The sequence below is a fragment of the Sinocyclocheilus rhinocerous genome, unplaced genomic scaffold (assembly GCF_001515625.1).
Source record: "Sinocyclocheilus rhinocerous isolate Xijiao unplaced genomic scaffold, SAMN03320098_v1.1 scaffold287, whole genome shotgun sequence".
NCBI lineage: Eukaryota > Metazoa > Chordata > Actinopteri > Cypriniformes > Cyprinidae > Sinocyclocheilus > Sinocyclocheilus rhinocerous.
In genome coordinates this window covers 799,686-812,868 of record NW_015633524.1, presented here as the reverse complement: position 1 = coordinate 812,868, position 13,183 = coordinate 799,686, and positions in this window count along the sequence as shown.

Below are 13,183 nucleotides of genomic sequence, written 5' to 3'. Positions count from 1 at the left end.
TTTTATTCAACAAGGATGTGTTAAATTAATAAAAAAGTAATAGTAAAGACTTATATTGTTAGAAAATATTTCTATTTTGAATAAACACTGTTCACAAGTTTTCATTCATCAATAAATCCTGAAAAAAGCATCACAGATTTCCCCCAAAAAAATCCAAAAATGTCATTTTTTAAATTTGTATTAGTTTGCATGCATGTGAGCCTATGATCAAACAAAATGTTTATATTTATGTTTGTATATGATAGTTTTATACATTTCCCCAAATTTCCAATTAATTCCCAAAAATTCCCGTAAATTCCTGGTAAGTTTCAAACTTGGAATATTTCCAAAATTCCCCAGACGAAGTTCCTATGGAAAGTTTCCGCCCCTTTGCAATCCTACTCAGGGATCAACAACCCGCTCGCTCGACCTCGCTGCTCAACGTTAAACCGAGTTCCTGACTCTCTGTGGTCATTAAAAATCCCATAGCACTTCTCGTAAAGAGTAGGGGTGTATCCCCGGGGTCCTGGCCAAATTGCCGCAACTGGCCCTTGTCTATCATGGGCTACTAATAATTCCCATCTACTGGATTGGCTCTATGACTCTCTCTCCTCTCCACCTGTAGCTGGTGTGTGGCGAGCGCACTGGTGCTGTGGCTGCCGTCGCATTATCCAGGTGGATGCTGCACACTGGTGGTGGTTGAGGAGAGACCCCCCACATGATTGTAAAGCGCTTTGGGTGTATAGCAATACACAAGAAAGCGCTATATAAATGCATCATTCATTCATTCATTCATGTAAATGTAGCATTGAGCACATAAATCACAGAGGAAATTTGAATCTTGTCTGGATGTTACAAGGACAGATGAGACACATGTGTACTTATCCGGTGCAGAGTGTCTGATGAAAGAATGCTGCCATCAAAGGCTTTGAGTGAGTATACTAAAGACCAGAATAAAAACATCTTTTTAAATCTTAAGTTGTAGATTATTTTAATTATTGTAATTTCAAAGACAGCTATTACAGCACTTTTCTTATTCTTGATTTATGTGCCTTTGCTGCAGATCTTTTGTGGTGGAGCAGGACCTGCAAGGCAAGGTGACGGCGGCATTTGTGGAATACATGTAATGTGTAACAAGGACACCTTAAAGCAACTGTTGAAATAAAATAAGTTTAAGGTGTTTTTATTTTTATTTTTAGTTAATGTTTATTTTATTTAAAGTCATTATTTTTAGTTAATGTTAATAACCATGGGTTGCACAAGTCTATCTCCTCATTAACCAGCCAAATGAGTGGTCTTTTCTGCCAAGTTTATCATTAATCTTCACCAAAAGTAGACAAAACTAAATTTTACTGTGACATTCAAAGTTTCAATTTATTGTGCTCAATAGCAAGAAAGTTTCCCACAGGTAATTATGAAGTTATGGTGGCCTTCATGTGCACTCAGCTCTTAAATGTGACATGGGCTTGGGATTAAGCTATATGGTATGTTGTTGCCACGGATGGAAATATTATTAAATATTAATTAATTTATAATTTATTACTATTATTATTAATATCAATGATTTGTATGCTTCCTCCCACACACCTACATACAATGACACACACACACACACACACACACACACATATGTCTGGTTTGCAGACCGTATATTCTATTGCCTTACACCTAAACCTACCCCTTACAGGAAACTTTCTGCATTTTTAGATTTTCAAAAAACGTCATTCTGTGTGATTTATAAGCTTGTTTACCCGTGGGGACCTCAATTTAGGTCCCCACCGTGACACGAGTCCCCATGAGTCTGTGTGTATTCAGGTTTAAGTCCCCACCAGAATAGAAAAACAGGTACACACATCTCACACACACAGACACACACACACACACACTCATTAGTGTGGCTGATTGGGGTGATTGTGGCAAAACATGGTGTTTAAACGGGTATAAGTGGGTAAAAGCTTAGAAACAGACAGACATGCACACAATGAAGATGATATGAGAAAAGCTGACACGGGAGCTGTGATAAGAGTTTCCTCCGAACAGCTCGTCTGGACAGACTGGACGTCTGCATCTTCTCACAATCCCTAGACTTAAAAAAACAAATGCCGACTTTTTTCCAACTAACACAAATGTAATTATTGTAAACAGAAATACTGGAATATAAAATTTTATGAAAAGTCTCTCTCTCTCTCTCTCTCTCTATATATATATATATTCTATATGATCAATGAATTGAATTGTGGAAAATATATCACAGTTTCCACAAAAATATGAAGCACAACAACTGTTTTCAACATTGATAATAATAATAAATGTTTCTTGAACAGCAGACTGGAGTAATGATGCTGAAAATTCAGCTTTGCATTACAGAAAGAAATTACATTTGAACATATATTACAATAGAAAACAGTTATTTGAAATTGTAATAATATTTAACAGAGAAAATCTGTTATTATTTACCTCATATTGTTTGAAACCCTTAATGTGAGGGACAGGTTGAAATTAAAATATTATTAACTGATCATCTTTCCTCTGCTGCAGTTTTCAAATCAAACACAGCATCGTTAATGTGAATAATATTGATGTTTGAATCAAATTTTGACATCAGTTGCTCACAAGAACTAATGATTATAGATGTAGACACTATATTTGATCTGAGAGCCACAATGAAAGAAATAAGAATTTAAAATCTAAGAATCTATTTTGTAAATGCATTTTATGAATCTTAATTAGATTGATTCTATCATGTATACGTTTCCATTTTTAATCAAAATGTCTTGATCTTCCGGTGAAAGCTACAGTCTTCTCTCTGATGAGTCTGATGCCAGACTTCTCCAAACATTTGGTCAGTTTAAACCCCGCCCCTCCACAATCCACCGCAAGTGCCCCGCCCACATCTCCAAATCCAATCCTAGATTGAACCAAGTCCCCGTCCTACATTTTTTGCTTTTTTATAATCTGTTTCACTCTAATGTACATCACAATGAAAGAAAAGATTGGTTTCTACTTCTCTGTTATCGAACTTTGAAATTATTCACATTACGAAAAAAAATCTTCATATTTGTACGTTTTTGTTCCATAAATGAACATGAAGGTGAGTGAATAATGACGTTATTTTCATTTCTGGGTGAGTTACCCCATTGAATGTTCCTTAGGAACTTCTTGTAAATGAAAAAACCCTTTGAAATGCAAAGACCTTGCACACTCCCTGTGCCTCTAGAGTTTGGAAGTGAACAATGGGTCCTAATGAGGCAATGATGTCATACATCTGTGTGTCAGAGATGCATGTGTGTGTGTGTGTGTGTGTGTGTGTGTCCTGACAGTGTAGGATGGATGAGAAGCCACTGATGTTGTGCACAATGGGCAGCCACTTAAGAGCACATTTTGGTGTAGATTGATTACAAAACCATATGGCAAGCAAGAGTCTGATTTTTGTGGACAATGGTTTATTGTGTTCCAGCTGATGTGAACCCCACCTTCATTATGTGAACCGTTTGAACGCTATATGGCATATGTGTAAGGACACGTGCAGTACAAGAGACCCCCCACATGATTGTAAAGCGCTTTGGGTGTACAGCAATGCACAATAAAGCGCTATATAAATGCATCATTCATTCATACATTCATTCTTTCTGCTAGCCAGTTTTCTGTTATCATACAGGAGTATGAAGTTTGGACACATTACTATTTTTAATGTTTTTAAACGTTGCTCATCTTTTGCTCATCAAGCCATCATTTATTTGATAAAAATACAGAACTAAACCGTAATATTGCGCAGTATTACCGATATTACAGTTTAAAATAATAGTTTTCTGTTTTAATATACTTTAAAATATAATGTATTATTTTCATTTCTGGGTGAGTTACCCCATTGAATGTTCCTAACTAACTGTAAGTAAATGAAAAAACCCTTTGAAATGCAAAGACCTTGCACACTCCCTGTGCCTCTAGAGTTTGGAAGTGAACAATGGGTCCTAATGAGGCAATGATGTCATACATCTGTGTGTCAGAGATGCATGTGTGTGTGTGTGTGTGTGTGTGTGTCCTGACAGTGAGTAGGATGGATGAGAAGCCACTGATGTTGTGCACAATGGGCAGCCACTTAAGAGCACATTTTGGTGTAGATTGATTACAAAACCATATGGCAAGCAAGAGTCTGATTTTTGTGGACAATGGTTTATTGTGTTCCAGCTGATGTGAACCCCACCTTCATTATGTGAACCGTTTGAACGCTATATGGCATATGTGTAAGGACACGTGCAGTACAATTATCATTTTCTTTAGCAAAGATCAGTTAAACTGATTTGAACATCTATTTGTGGCCTTTGATCAAGGCCATAAATGGCTACAGGCTCAATGGCTAGTAGTTCATGAGAGAGTAACACTGTTGAATTATGAGACTCATGAACTAGATCAATGTACTATAGGATCTGTAAGATCAATACATTATGTAAGAGTTTTTAATATTGTGTTAGATGATACATTCGATCCAGGAACATTATTCCCAGCATTGCTGCTGACCTAATCCATAATTTATAATTCTGCACAGATTTCCACCATCTATCTGCAAAGATACTGTGATTAAAGGAATACTGTAGGTTCAGTTCAAGTTAAGCTCAATCAGCAGTATTTGTGGCAAATCACAAAAGTTCATTTTGACTTGTCCATACTTTTCTTTAGAAAAAAAAAGCAAAATATTGGGTTAGATTGAAACTAAATGGGACAATTTGTAAATGTTAAAATGCTCTGTTTCAATAGCAACAATATGTGAACAATATGTTAACATGATTTTAGTGTGGAAAGATTGTTTACTAACCTTTTCTGTGTGGTTTTATCCCATTTTAGACATAAATGGTGGTTAAGATGTAAAGAACTTGAACTTTATAGCTCAAATTTTAACAGACAAAAACTAATGTCAGTGCTTTTATAAAATGACAGACTTTTAAATCCTCATTTCTTTTTTGTCCTCCAAAAATTGGCCCCATTCACTTCTATTGTGCCTTCCCTAAAATAAACTTGAAGTATACTACTTTTTGGTAAGGGTTATCATTAATTTGATTTTTGGTTTTGTTTTAAAAGAAAGAAAGAAAGAATAAAGAAAGAAAGAAAACTAGGGATGAATAGATTTTTTTGTGGTAATTGTTATGCCACAAATGCTGTCAATTGAGATTAAATGAATCTGAACAGATTTGGTGAAATGTATCATTACATCACTTCCTCACCAATGGATCCTCTGCAGTGAATGGGTGCCGTCAGAATGAGAGTCCAAACACACAAACACAAAGCTTTTCACTTCACAAGGTGTTAATTGATGGACTGGAGTGGTGTGGATTACTTGTGGATTATTGTGATGTTTTTATCAGCTGTTTGGACTCTCATTCTGACGGCACCCATTCACTGCAGAGGATCCATTGGTGAGCAAGTGATGTAATGCTACATTTCCCCAAATCTGTTCCCATGAAGAAACAAACTCATCTACATCTAACATTCTTTGGTTCTGTTTATTTTAAAGGACACTATTTTTGGTGTTCCAAAGAAAGTGTCAAGAAACCTTTTAGGCTAATACTGTGTGAAATGTATTCTTTGCAGAGAAGCCAATCCCATAATGCATTGCAATGAGCTCAGTAAAAAAATTAATCCAAGATTACAGCAAAGCTGTAGAAATCTCAATTACAAAAAAAAATAAAAATTCTGATAAAAAATATGTAGTTTAGCAATATGCTGAAACCATACTCTATTGAAGTAAATGGTGAGTAGAATCTTAATTCAACTCTTCCCCACTCGTTTAGTCCAACCTATTTTCTCCTTCCACATTGACAGGTTCAGGAAGAGCTTTATCAATAATCTGAAGACTTGCAGTTTACAAAACAAGACTGTCCTCCAGTCTCAGAGGGCCAACACAAACGCTGGCCACATCCTGACAGGCCCTTTCCTGTGAAAGCCCATAAGTCACTGTGTCTGTTTTGTGCCGCCGTGATCGCCAGCGTAACCTGCGCTGGTCAGACTTATTCTCGTAAGTGTCTTGGGAGCCATTGTGATGTGCTGTGTCTAAATGAGGATTACTGCTGTGGAAATTTGCGCCCTTGTTTTCGTGTGCCCAAGCATCTTGTACAAACAAGAGCTATTTCAGGGGTCATTTTCAGGAGACAGTGGCATTTGTGTGCTATGTGTGTTCTGATACAAGAAACAGGATGATCTTAATCAGATGAAACATTAATTTAAATTGTGAATGTTTGTTTTCATTGGAATATCAGATGATCTGAATGTGCCAGTTTATCACCAATACATTTTAATGGGTTATTTGGTTGGTATATGAATATTTTGTTCATTCCATTTATTTTGGGACATTCTCTCATTTGTAAAAAAGGTTTTATTTTTCTGGATGCGTAGTTAAGAAAGTAACATCGTAAACGTATTTGACCACATGGTTCAAAGAGAGATACATTTCTCCTATGAGTATTTAATTATACATGTATATTGGTTCAACACTGCTATTGGAAATATCATAGTGATCAATTTGACAAAAATACTGTCAAGACAAAGCTGGTTTTTAAAGATTAATGTCACAGGTTTTGAATATATTTTTTAAATAATGTGCTTAATGTCTAAACTGAAACATTATTTACATTATTTCCTACATTATGCCAAAGGTTTATTTAATCAAAAATACAGTAAAATGGTAATATTGTGAAATATTGCTTCAATTAAAAAGTTTTTAATATATCAAAATCAACCAACATATTTGTTTTTATCAGCTGTTTGGACTCTCAATCTGACGGCACCCATTCACTGCAGAGGATCCATGTGATGTTATGCTAAATTGCTCCAAATCTGTTCTGATGAAGAAACAAACTCCTGATCCTTCAGAAATCATTTTAATATGCTTATTTGCTGCTCAAGAAACATTTCTTATTATTATTAATGTTGAAAAAAGTTTTGCTGCTTCATTTTTTTTTTTTTTTTGTGGAAGCCATAATACATTTCTTTCCAGGATACTTTGATGAATAATCAAAGAGTTCAATAGAACAGCATTTATTTAAAATAGGAATCTAATGTGTCAGTTTAATGCATCCTAGCTGAATAAAAATCTTAATTTATTTTGAAAACCAAACAAAAAAACCCACCAAATATAGAAGTTAAAATTAAGAACAAATATACTAATGGTAAATAATTACTGGTACATTGCAGGGCTGTTTGCCGGAATGACCCTCAAATTTAGCGTAGCAACAATGGATGAGGACATTCCTGCTGATATGTGCCAGATATTTACATCAGAAGCAACCTTTCCTCTTCCAAACAATGGCCATCACAAAAGAGCAATAAAAGAGTGATTTCTAAGGTCAAATGACCCTATCAGGAGTCGCCCACAAACTCAGGCCGGACATGTTTGCAGCAGTCAGACTCGCCACATGTACTCAAGATGGCTTTTCCTGTCAAAGCCTGTGTTTGGCCACTGAGTGTTTCACTTGAGCCATTAAGAGGGCAAAAATTGAGACGCCACACGTTTGGACGCACTTCAATGCATATGTCTAATTTTAAAACAGGCTGTGATTAAATCAAAGCTCAAGACTGAGTGCTAACTTCCTACACTTTAATGTGGCGCGGCGCTTTTGCACATGGAAATATATAACAGCATAAAAAGAGGAGGAAACCAAGCCACGGAGATACACCGCAGGGACAAAAGACACTCAGCTTTCTTGAGAGATCTGTGACACCGCTGCTCTCTGGGGGCAGGAGATAAGAGAGAGTTAAATAAACACAGCCAAGTGCTAGCCGCTAACTGCTAGCAACACCAGTGGCTTCCATGCGGATCTCATCTTTCAGCTCATTTAATTGGGCCGGACAATAGCGTGTCCTGGCTGCTCTGTAAATCAGCACTGCTGGGGAACATGTGGAAAGAAGGCCAGCCGTCTCGAACATCTAGTGCGTAAGCTGAAACGTGTTGGTGTTACGTCTGCCTGATTAGCATCCGATGTTTTCAACAGGTCGTTAAATACAAACTGGCAGAGCGGCAGGGCAAATGCTAATCTGAGGAAACTCTCACCAGATAAAACACACACACATGGAGCTCCTTAGGAGAGAAAATACTGAACCGCATTAACTCCCTAGGGAAGTCTGACTCCATGACTTCTGGTATCAGGGAGCTTGTATGGTTGAAAAACTCAAAGTTGTCACACTACTAAATTTTCCTGTAGCATGATATTGTTTTCAGAAATAAGCAGGTTTTCTAGTAACAAACTACTTTTTTCCGACAAGTAGCTAACATGGCAAAATGCTACTTTGTGATGGTTTTTCACATTGTTTTGTGCACTTTACAGTCGTGCAAGTCAATAATCAAATGCTAGAATGACCTCTTTCTCCCTCTATGATTCATAGTGAATTAGTTTTTTCAAACAGTTCCAAAAATGACTTACTGATTCTTTCAAGTCCTTGTACAGAATTCCTTTTGCCTTTTTTTTTTTGTTAAGTGCAGCATTTCATCAATAATTTTGGCTCGGTTATACAAACTAGCATGCTGTTAGTTGTGTTAGCTGTGTAAATGTGTCTGTTCTTAAAGCGATAGTTCATTCAAAAATGAAAATTCTGTTATCATTTACTCACCTTGAAGTTGTTCCAAACCTGTATGATTTTCTTTGTTTTGTTGAAAATAAAAGAAAATATTTCAAAGAATGTTGGAACCAAACAGTTGTCGGTGGCCATTAACTTCCATAGGATTCCAGTCAATGGCTACCGTCAGTATTGTTGGGGAAAGTAAATTTGGAAAGAAATGCATTACAATATTACATTACGTTACTTTTGCACTACTTTTTGTCAACAGAGCTGGGCTTGCTTTTTTTTAATAACAAAAAAAAGTTATATTTTTGGCAACTGTAAAGGCCCTTTCACATCAAAAGTAAAATTAAAAAGCCTCAACCTGAAGGAAGTGCCTCTGCACTTATTCCCAGTTTCTCTCAACTTACTTATTTGAAAAAAGTAACACTGATATTTTATTGTAAATTGAAAAGTAATGCGTTACTTTACTAGTTACTTTGAAAAGTAATCTGATTACATAACTCATGTTACTTGTAATGCGTTACCCCCAGCTGTTTGGTTGGTATAGGGAATGACTTCAACTGTTAATGGTAGCCATTGACTTCCATAGTATGCCATAATAGTAAATGGCTATCCTCAACTGTTTACCAACATTTTTCACAGGAGTTTATATATTAGTTTTGAACCAAACCGACCAGCTATGAGGTGAATCACAACAATATGGTTTGAAACAAAAAGTATTTGAAAATCAGACAAAAAGACAAAGGTCAATTTAATAAATAATATATAATAAATACAGGGGCCTATACATGAATACACAAATATTTAAATCGCCATTTGCAATGCTTCATGAGAGTGGGCGGAGCTAATTAACTGTTTTGTTGTGATTTGCGTGTTGCATTTCTCTGATTGGTGGAGACTTATCTGCAGAATCATGGGTAATGTAGTTTTTCAGGATTGGTGCTGTTACACACAATTATTTTAAAAAATACATATAATATAAATAATGTGGGCTGATGGCTTCAACAAAAGCATATACCACTGATTAACAATTTTGCAGTTCACAGTACATTTGTCTGTTAACAGTTTATAAGTTATTGTTAAAAATCATTTCCCATATAGAGAAAATGAAAGGAATTGTTACTTCTGAGACCCTAGTGATGCACTCTGTTGTTTCTATATTGGATAAACACTGCTCTGATAGTATGAATCATCTAATTGTGATTTTAAAAGATATTGCCCACTTAAATAGCAATTAGCTTCTTAAGTAGCTTTCACTGCATTTTAAAATGGGTAGATTGACTAACTACTTTCAAACTAGCTTCCCACTTATAATTTAAAGTAGCTTCCCAAACGCTTTTGATAATTAGAGGACCTTCATTTGTGACAGAGAACAGATATGGATCAAGTGTCTTGTTTGGATGATTGATGTTTTCATCAGGACAGGAAGGGGCTTTGAGTAACCTGGGGTGTTTGGCCATATAATTAGCTTCCTTGCTGTCTCCAGGAAGAGCATTCAGATGTTGTCCGCACTCTTGATCCCGCGATCCTGTTTTCAAACCATCCCGAGCCCTTGCTAATCGCATTTCCATGCATTTCAGGTTCTGACTAGAAACTGTAGCTGAAACGTATTTAAAACAAACATCCGCACCTTCAATACACTGCCAGGCAGAAGGTAGTGTGCTCAAGGGGTGAAAAGAAGCGGCCATGCGACGGCTCCAAGGTGTGAACTCGTTCATTGTCCCGTCCCTGGTGCTCAGCGTCTTGGTGTCAATGAGTCGGAAACTCTTGTTAGAATCGGTCAATGAAGCGCGGGTGGGGTGCCGTAAAAGACTGCCACACCTTTCCATGTGAAGACGAAAAGCTTACGCATTTACAAATGCCTCTATGTGGGATCACTCAACATTTAAGATTCAGAATCAACAGGCAAATCAATGAAGCTCTTTTCTGAGCCTAATCTTTGTGTGTGATGCCAGAGATGCTGGTCAGAGCATATCAACACCTGAGAGACGCAGCTGTCACATGACGGTCACAGGGGGGCTGTTCATCAAACATTAAACAGACCGGAGACCCTCCTCACACTCGGTTTATCATGCCAGTCACATGGTGAGCGAGACAGTGGGAAAGAAATGCACAAACACACATTTTTAGCACATTTATCAACTAGATGCACTTTGCTGATTCCATCCTGTCTTGTTAGAGAGACGGAAGGATTGTGTTTCTTTAATGGTAAGACTTAGACCAAAAGGAGGTCTAAAAGTGATTTTTTTTTTCTTTTTCTTTTTCTTTTTTTTTGCATATTCAGAAAATTAAGATGCAATTTACTTTGGTTTTTGGTTAAAAGTTAACATGGTCAACACTGTTGCTGGTGGCACCCATACAGTATTCTATCATGTTTGTTACATACATAATTTGTGTGTGTATATATATATTGTAAATAAAAAATTATTGGAGAACGTTTGACAAGAAAATACTACTTCAGTTTTTCTACTTCATGTTTTCGTGTTTAATTCAACTTGCAACTTACTTATTTGTAATTATTTGTGAAATTTACTAGCAATTTCTGAGTATTTCTTTGTAAAAACATATGGAGGTAATTGTAACACTGTTAAAAAAAAAACTAATTAATTAACTAACTAAATAGTAAAATGGAAGAGACCTTGGTTTAACAAAGGAAAATCTCAGAAAAAGATTTATATGTAGGCTTGGAATCAACACAAAAAAACCAAACAAACAAACAAACAAAAAAAAGTAGGCTTTTTAAGGCTTTTAAATATTTTTGCTAAAAAAAAAAAAGTTTCACTAAATTAAGTTCCTTGTGCAGTACTTATTTGTTTGTGTTTTTATTTATCTAATTTAGGACAAATTGTATAACTTTGAAGTTATTTCCTTAAAATATGTAACAAACTTATATCTATAGCATCTAATATCTATAGTTGAAAATCTTTGGTATTTTAATTTTTTATGTATGGATTTATAATTTTTTTTATTAATTTAAATAATTATATTTCAAATAAATGTAAAGCACCACTTTAATGTTTTGCTTTAAATATGTCATTTGTGGCAGCTAAAATGATTAGTATCATATGAACAAGAAAATGATTCACTAATGTTATTAAGCATTAAAGCAATGATATTTTTATGATAGAGTTGTGCTCTATTTTGAGACAGCAACTTAATATTTTTTCTATTGTTACAATAGTAAAACTCAGACTTCTTGTATTAAATGTATTATTATGATACATTTGTTTATGTAGTGTTGTTATTAGTAAAGTGGTAAGTTTTGTGTGTGTGTGTGTGTGTGTGTGTGTGTGCGTATGTAATAAATCAAATAAAATATAATTAAAAAAATCATATAACACAAATAATTTACAAACAAATATGCACTGTAACTTAAAAGCAATTGATTAAGAAATAAAATAAAATTGCACCATGTTAACATATGCTGTTTCTTGCAGTGTAATACTTCTATCCATTCATTCATCCATCCATCCATCCATCCATCCATCCATCCATTCATTCATTCATTCATGAACAAGAAAATGATTCACTAATGTTATTAAGCATTAAAGCAATGATATTTTTATGATAGAGTTGTGCTCTATTTTGAGACAGCAACTTAATATTTTTTCTATTGTTACAATAGTAAAACTCAGACTTCTTGTATTAAATGTATTATTATGATACATTTGTTTATGTAGTGTTGTTATTAGTAAAGTGGTAAGTTTTGTGTGTGTGTGTGTGTGTGTGTGTGTGTGTGTGTGCGTATGTAATAAATCAAATAAAATATAATTTAAAAAATCATATAACACAAATAATTTACAAACAAATATGCACTGTAACTTAAAAGCAACTGATTAAGAAATAAAATAAAATTGCACCTAGTTAACATATGCTGTTTCTTGCAGTGTAATACTTCTATCCATCCATCCATCCATCCATCCATTCATTCATTCATTCATTCATCCATCCATCCATCCATCCATCCATCCATCAGTTAATTAATCCATCCATCCATCCATCCATCAATTAATTAATCCATCCATCCATCCATCCATCAATTCATTAATTAATTAATACATCCATCCATCCATTCATTCATTCATTTAAACAAATTGATTTCATGGAAAAAAAAACAGTTCTATAATCGTTGATGGTTGACAACTGCTGTTTTGTTGAGATTTAATTTGGCTGAAAAGTAAATAAGCACAATTGTTCTGCTTTGTCAGGAGGTCTATGTGTTTTCTCAGTTGCCTAAAGCATATACATACACACCTAAATCTGTGCAGCTCTCAAACAGATGCCTTGTACACATTTGCTCTTATTAAGCAGTCCATTTGCAGTGCACATTGAGTCTGTTAACTTCTTAAAACACAGCCACTTATTATCCATGGCCAAGGTTAGGCACAGCGGATCAAAGAGGCTGCGCTGAATCCAGCTGCTCGGAGAGCTCTGTCACTCTGCCTGTGTGTGTGTGTGTGTGTGGTCTAACACTGTGCTTGCCTTTCATTCCATCTATGGTTTGTGCAAGCCCACAGATCCTAATAGCAGTTTCAGTCCCATCATTTAACATTTAAACAACACTGCAGCATTTAGAAACAGATATGAGGAACTTTATTTTGGATAGAGCACGGAAATAAATTGAATTGCTGTGGAACAAACAGTTTGGCAGTTG